This window comes from Chiloscyllium punctatum, chromosome 18 (genome assembly GCF_047496795.1).
Source record: "Chiloscyllium punctatum isolate Juve2018m chromosome 18, sChiPun1.3, whole genome shotgun sequence".
Lineage (NCBI taxonomy): Eukaryota > Metazoa > Chordata > Chondrichthyes > Orectolobiformes > Hemiscylliidae > Chiloscyllium > Chiloscyllium punctatum.
The window spans coordinates 80,622,405-80,629,279 of NC_092756.1; positions in this window are offsets into that span (position 1 = coordinate 80,622,405).

Sequence of the window (6,875 nt, forward strand, 5' to 3'; positions counted from 1 at the left end):
CCCCGGCCCCGCCCCCTCCTCACCCCCGCCCCCTCCTCACCCCCGGCCCCGCCCCCTCCTCACCCCCGGCCCCGCCCCCTCCTCACCCCCGGCCCCTCCTCACCCCCGACCCCTCCTCACCCCCGGCCCCGCCCCCTCCTCACCCCCGGCCCCGCCCCCTCCTCACCCCCGGCCCCTCCTCACCCCCGACCCCTCCTCACCCCCGGCCCCGCCCCCTCCTCACCCCCGGCCCCGCCCCTTCCTCACCCCCGGCCCCTCCTCACCCCCGACCCCTCCTCACCCCCGGCCCCGCCCCCTCCTCACCCCCGGCCCCGCCCCCTCCTCACCCCGCCCCCTCCTCACCCCGGCCCCGCCCCCTCCTCACCCCCGACCCCGCCCCCTCCTCACCCCCGCCCCCTCCTCACCCCCGGCCCCGCCCCCTCCTCACCCCCGGCCCCGCCCCCTCCTCACCCCCCGGCCCCGCCCCCTCCTCACCCCCGGCCCCGCCCCCTCCTCACCCCCGGCCCCTCCTCACCCCCCGACCCCGCCTCACCCCCGACCCCGCCCCCTCCTCACCCCCGGCCCCGCCCCCTCCTCACCCCCGGCCCCGCCCCCTCCTCACCCCCCGACCCCGCCTCACCCCGGCCCCGCCCCCTCCTCACCCCCGGCCCCGCCCCCTCCGCACCCCCGACCCCTCCTCACCCCCGGCCCCGCCCCTCCTCACCCCGGCCCCGCCCCCTCCTCACCCCCGGCCCCGCCCCCTCCTCACCCCGGCCCCGCCCCCTCCTCACCCCCCGGCCCCGCCCCCTCCTCACCCCCGGCCCCTCCTCACCCCCCGACCCCGCCTCACCCCCGACCCCGCCCCCTCATCACCCCCCGGCCCCGCCCCCTCCTCACCCCCGGCCCCGCCCCCTCCTCACCCCCGACCCCGCCCCCTCCTCAACCCCGGCCCCGCCCCCTCCGCACCCCCGACCCCTCCTCACCCCCGGCCCCGCCCCCTCCTCACCCCCGGCCCCGCCCCCTCCTCACCCCCGACCCCGCCTCACCCCGGCCCCGCCCCCTCCTCAACCCCGGCCCCGCCCCCTCCTCACCCCCGGCCCCGCCCCCTCCTCACCCCGGCCCCGCCCCCTCCTCACCCCCGGCCCCGCCCCCTGCCCCGGCCCCTTCAAGGGGAGGGCCAATTATTGTCGGCAGAACATGCTTAAAGGGAAGGTTAATTAATGGGGCAAACACTGTGAAGGGGGCAATTCAATTAATGTTGGTAAAAAGATCCTCAAAGGGGAGGCTCAATGTCTTCCAGCACAAATATTCCTCAAGTTAGTGGCAAACCTGTAATTAATAAACTTTACTGACCTGAGGGAGGTGTCCCCACCTTCAGCAACACTGAGGTCCCAAATCATCATTAATCTGTCTCACACCCAGAGTGTTCGGACAGTCAGGGGTGTTTTTACTCACTCACAGGACATGGGCGTCACTGGCTGGGTGGGCATTGGGGGATGACCCCCCTCCTTGAGCTGCTGCAAACAGCTACAACTCCAACCATCACAGAGGTCTCCTGATTCCCTGAGTGTTCGGGGAGACGTTAGCTTGGAAGGACGCTAGGTGGATGGAGGTGGGAGGGCGACGGTGTCAGGTCGGAGGGGATTGAGGAACAGACAGGGCGGGAAGGGAGATGGGCAGTGCCAGGTTGGAGGGTTGGATCATGCGGTGAGCGCGAGGGGAGACGAGCAAATCCACATTGATCCCGTGTGGTTGGAGGGTCCCGTGGCGGAAGACGAGGTGTTCTTCCTCCAGCCGTCGGGTGTCTAGGATTTGGTGGTGGTGGAGGGGGCCCAGGGCTTGCCTGTCCTTGGCAGAGGGGGAAAGGGGGAGTTGAAGTGGCTGTCCACAGCGCGGTGGGGGTAGAATGGGCAATGGTCAAGGCATGCTGGGAAACGGAAGCCAGCCCTGACCAAAGTGACTGTGTTAATCCACATGCTGCAGAAATCCAGACAAGCTGCAGCTACCAACAGACAGTTTGCAACAAACCTGGGTAGCTGCAGACCCTACAGGACACACCTGAATTTGGGTTTGAAGGAAGACCATGGATATTGTCCACAGGGCGATCAGAAATATCGAGGTGTGTACCAGACACGGGGGCACCTCCCATCCTGATTTGGAGGAGGCTCCATGTACCCAGCACCTCCAGGAAAGGAGGTCCAAGGCCTGGTTGGGTCCAATTGATCAGGGCGATCAAGCCTGATCAACCTATTGGAGGACACTTTAGGCCCTATTCAAAGGTTGGAAAGATTCTGGAGTCTTAAGAATCGCTGCATCTCCACCCGCAGGAGCAGTTACTCAAACGGTAACAGGAGAATAACTACCAAGAGCAGAAGGCACCCTTGAGACCACCAGAAGACCAGACCGAACAAACCAGTTGGCCTCCTTCTTTAGAGACCGCAACTTCCCTTCCCATGTGGTTAAAAATGCCCTCCAAAGCATCTCGTCCACATCCCGCCCCTCCGCCCTCAAACCCCACCCCTCCAACCATAACAAGGATAGAATCCCCCTGGTCCTCACTCCCTCCCCCCCAACCTTCGCATAAACCAAATCATCTGCCGACATTTCTGCCACCTCCAAACAGACCCCACCACCAGGGATATATTTCCCTCCCCACCCCTTTCCGCCTTCCGCAAAGACTGTTCCCTCTGTGACCACCTGGTCAGGTCCATGCCCCCCTACAACCCACCCTCCCATCCTGGCACCTTCCCCTGCTGCCGCAGAAATTGCAAAACCTGTGCCCACACCTCCTCCCTCACCTCTATCCAAGGCCCTAAAGAAGCCTTCCACATCCATCAAAGTTTTACCTGCACATCCACCAATGTCATTTGTTGTATCCGTTGCTTCCTCTACATTGGGGAGACTGGACGCCTCCTCGAACAGCGCTTCAGGGAACATCTCCGGGACACCCGCACCAATCAACCCCACCACCCTGTGGCCCAACATTTCAACTCCCCCTCCCACTCTGTCCTGGGCCTCCTCCACCGCTGCTCCCTCACCACCCGACGCCTGGAGGAAGAACGCCTCATCTTCCACTTGGAACACTTCAACCCCAGGGCATCAATGTGGACTTCAACAGCTTCCTCATTTCCCCTTTCCCCACCTCACCACCATCCCCATGACTTGTCCTACCTGCCTACCTTCCTTTCCACCTATCCACTCCACCCTCCCCTGTGACCTATCACCTCCATCCCCATTCACCTATTGTATTCTTTGCTACCTCCCCACCTACCCCCCACCCCCCCCCCCCCCCCCCCCTTCATTTATCTCCCCACACTGCAGGCACTCTGCCTCTATTCCTGATGAAGGGCTTTTGCCCAAAACGTCGATTTTCCTGCTCCTCGGATGCTGCCTGACCTACTGTGCTTTTCCTGCACCACTCTGATCACCACATGGAGCAAGTCTATGTTTTAGTGAGGTGGTTCAGGTTGTAGGTTTCACTGAGCTGGAAGGTTTGTTTTCAGATCTTTCATTATCAGCATGCTAGGTAACATCATCAGTGACGAGATTAGGGTGGGGCTGGAAAAGCACAGCAGGTCAGGCAGCACCCAAGGAGCAGGAAAATCGATGTTGCGGGCAAAAGCCCTTCCAAAACATCATCAGTGAGCCTCCAGTAAAGCACTGGTGTCGTGTCCCACTTTCTATTTATGTGTCTTGGGTTTGTTGTGGTGGGTGATATAATTTCTGGTTCTTTTTCTGAGAGGTTGGTAATTGGGGTCCAAATCAATGTGTTTATTGATGGAGTTCCAGTTGGAATGCCAGGCCTCTAGGAATTCCCGTGTGTGTCTCTGTTTAGCCTGTCTCAGGATGGATGTGTTGTCCCAGTTGAAGTGGTGTCCTTCATCTGTATGGAAGAATACGAGTGATAGTGGGTCATGTCTTTCGGTGGCTAGTCGGTGTTTGTGTAACCTGGTGGCTAGTTTTTAGATTAGATTAGATTACTTTTTTTTTAGATTAGATTACTTACAGTGTGGAAACAGGCCCTTCAGCCCAACAAGTCCACACCGCCCCGCCGAAGCGCAACCCACCCATACCCCTACATCTACCCCTTACCTAACACTACGGGCAATTTAGCATGGCCAATTCACCTAACCTGCACATCTTTGGACTGTGGGAGGAAACCGGAGCACCCGGAGGAAACCCACGCAGACACGGGGAGAATGTGCAAACTCCACACAGTCAGTCGCCTGAGGCAGGAATTGAACCCAGGTCTCTGGCGCTGTGAGGCAGCAGTGCTAACCACTGTGCCAGTGTTTTTTCGTCTTCGCATGGTATTTTGTAAATCACATTAGTTTTGCTGGTTGTTGGTATCGGGTCCTTTATCAGTAGCTGTTTCGGTGTGTTGGTAGGTTTGTGAGTTACCATGATGCCAAGGGGTGGGTCTGGTGGTCATCTCCGAGATGTCTTTGATGTATGGTAGTGTGGCTGGAGTGTCTGGACATGTTGTGTCTACTTGTGTAAGTGTGTTGGTACATGATCGACCAGAGTTAAGTTAAAGCCCAAGATAGATTTGTAGAGTAAACCGTTCATTTATAGTGTATTTTGCTGTTATCGTATTAATTGTGTTAAACAAATAAGTAGTATTCTTTATTAAGAGTTGACTCTCCATTCTTTTGCTGATAAACACAGTGTGGCAGGTGCAACAGGACTGCGTTTAGTGTGGACTGGATAAAACCGAAGGCTCTGTTTCCATGCTGTATAACTCCAGTCCAGGATTTTGTTTAGTGTTTTTTTCATGCATTCACAGGATGTGGGTGATGCTGGCTAAGCCAACATTTCTTGCTAATTACCCAGCGAGTGGTTATGAGTCAACCACACTGCTGTGGGTCTGGAGTCACATGTAGACCAGACCAGGAAAAAAAAAATCTGATATTCGAATTAGAATCCATTTCATATGGAAACAGGCCGTTCGGCCCAACAAGTCCACACCGACCCGCCGAATTAAAGTAACAAACAAGAGGGCTGGAAATCAGTCCCAAATACAAAACTGACCGACTGAAGCCTCTTTGGCAGCACCTTGATTAGTGCGACAATTGTCAGCGTGTTTCATTGGCACTTATCTGTAGTTTTCAATTCCAGTATGCACCAATCCTCAACCACGTCCCTCAGCGCTTCTTATATCAGGTAAGAAGCTTTAAGGAATGACGCTGGGCTGAATTTAACCCTTTCACTCAAGCACTGAAACCAGCTTAGAGAAAGTGAAGCAGAGTAAAAATTAAAATTCCCAAACCATCTGTGACAGAAAAGCAGAAAGGTTTTCAAGAATGAGCAAAATTAGATTTAATTTAATTTTACAAAAATCCATCCCCAATATTGAATGACTTTCATTTCTCCACATTCTCAAGTCTTAGATCCTAATCTGTATACCAACGCTTTAAAGGAAAAATTAATTTAGAAAAACAAACAAAATTGAAGATTCATTATTGAGAAGCAGGACAGTACTTCAGTAGAATCTCAGGTGGCTGCGTTGTCTTGCTGTGTGTATGGGAGGTGAACACCAGTCCTGCAGAACGACAACGGCGCAATTATGGAACTCCAAGGGAGTGGCAGTGGTGCACTGTGGCTGGTGGTGTGAGAGTTCTGACAGAGCTGTGGCTAGGAGGAGCTGCTGGGCCGTCTGCCGGGGTCTCTGAGGGAGCTGCTGGGATCTCCGAGGGAGCTGCTGGGGTCTCCGAGGGAGCTGCTGGGGTCTCCGAGGGAGCTGCTGGGGTCTCCGAGGGAGCTGCTGGGCCGTCTGCCGGGGTCTCTGAGGGAGCTGCTGGGGTTTCCGAGGGAGCTGCTGGGGTGTCCGAGGGGGCTGCTGGGGTGTCCGAGGGGGCTGCTGGGGTTTCCGAGGGAGCTGCTGGGCTGTCTGAGGGGGCTGCTGGGGTCTGTGAGGGGGAAGTGGAAACCTCTGAGGGAGCTGCGGGGATCTCTGAGGGAGCTGCTGGGGTCTCCGAGGGAGCTGCTGGGGTCTCCGAGGGAGCTGCTGGGCCGTCTGCCGGGGTCTCCGAGGGAGCTGCTGGGGTCTCCGAGGGAGCTGCTGGGGTCTCCGAGGGAGCTGCTGGGCCGTCTGCCGGGGTCTCCGAGGGAGCTGCTGGGGTCTCCGAGGGAGCTGCTGGGGTCTCCGAGGGAGCTGCTGGGGTCTCTGAGGGAGCTGTTGGGCTGTCTACCAGGGTCTCTGAGGGAGTTGCTGGGGTGTCTAAGGGAGTTGCTGGGCTGTCTGAGGGGGCTGCTGGGCTCTGTGAGGGGGAAGTGGAAACCTCTGAGGGAACTGCGGGGATCTCTGAGGGAGGATGGGAGAAAATTGTAGTGTTTCCAAAAGAAAAACAATGGAAGCTTAACAACACGGGCAACAAAATGCTCCCTATCAAAAATACAGATACCCAGGTTAGATGTGTGCTGAATAAGAGGGGTATGAGATGGTTTGTGTTACAATTTCCCAGTGAATTCTTATCCTCAGATTAACCCTGGCTGCTCTCACAGAGATGAGACTGAATGGGCTGACCCTGGTACTGACCTCTGAGACCTTGATGTTGCCCTAATTGCTCAGCATTACCAGTATTTTCATTCGTGTTCCTGTTACGATGCTGCTAAAGGTGGGGAGAGTCACCTAGAGGTTCACCCCCTCCCATCAGAAGAGTCTCAGTCCTGCAGCCAGTTAAAGCGAGGTCTCCAAATCACCCAATTAACGTATACTTTTGTTAAGCCTGGTTTAGGTTCACGTGAGGCTGTGCTGTTCCAACTGAACTGTGTCTGTCTGTGTCTCCCTCAATCCACACGAAAAATCTGTTTACTAGAACTACAAGTGTATCTTAACTAGCGCTTTCGAAGAGAGCGGCCAAACTTCACTGCATTGGGCATGAGCACTTGTAGTT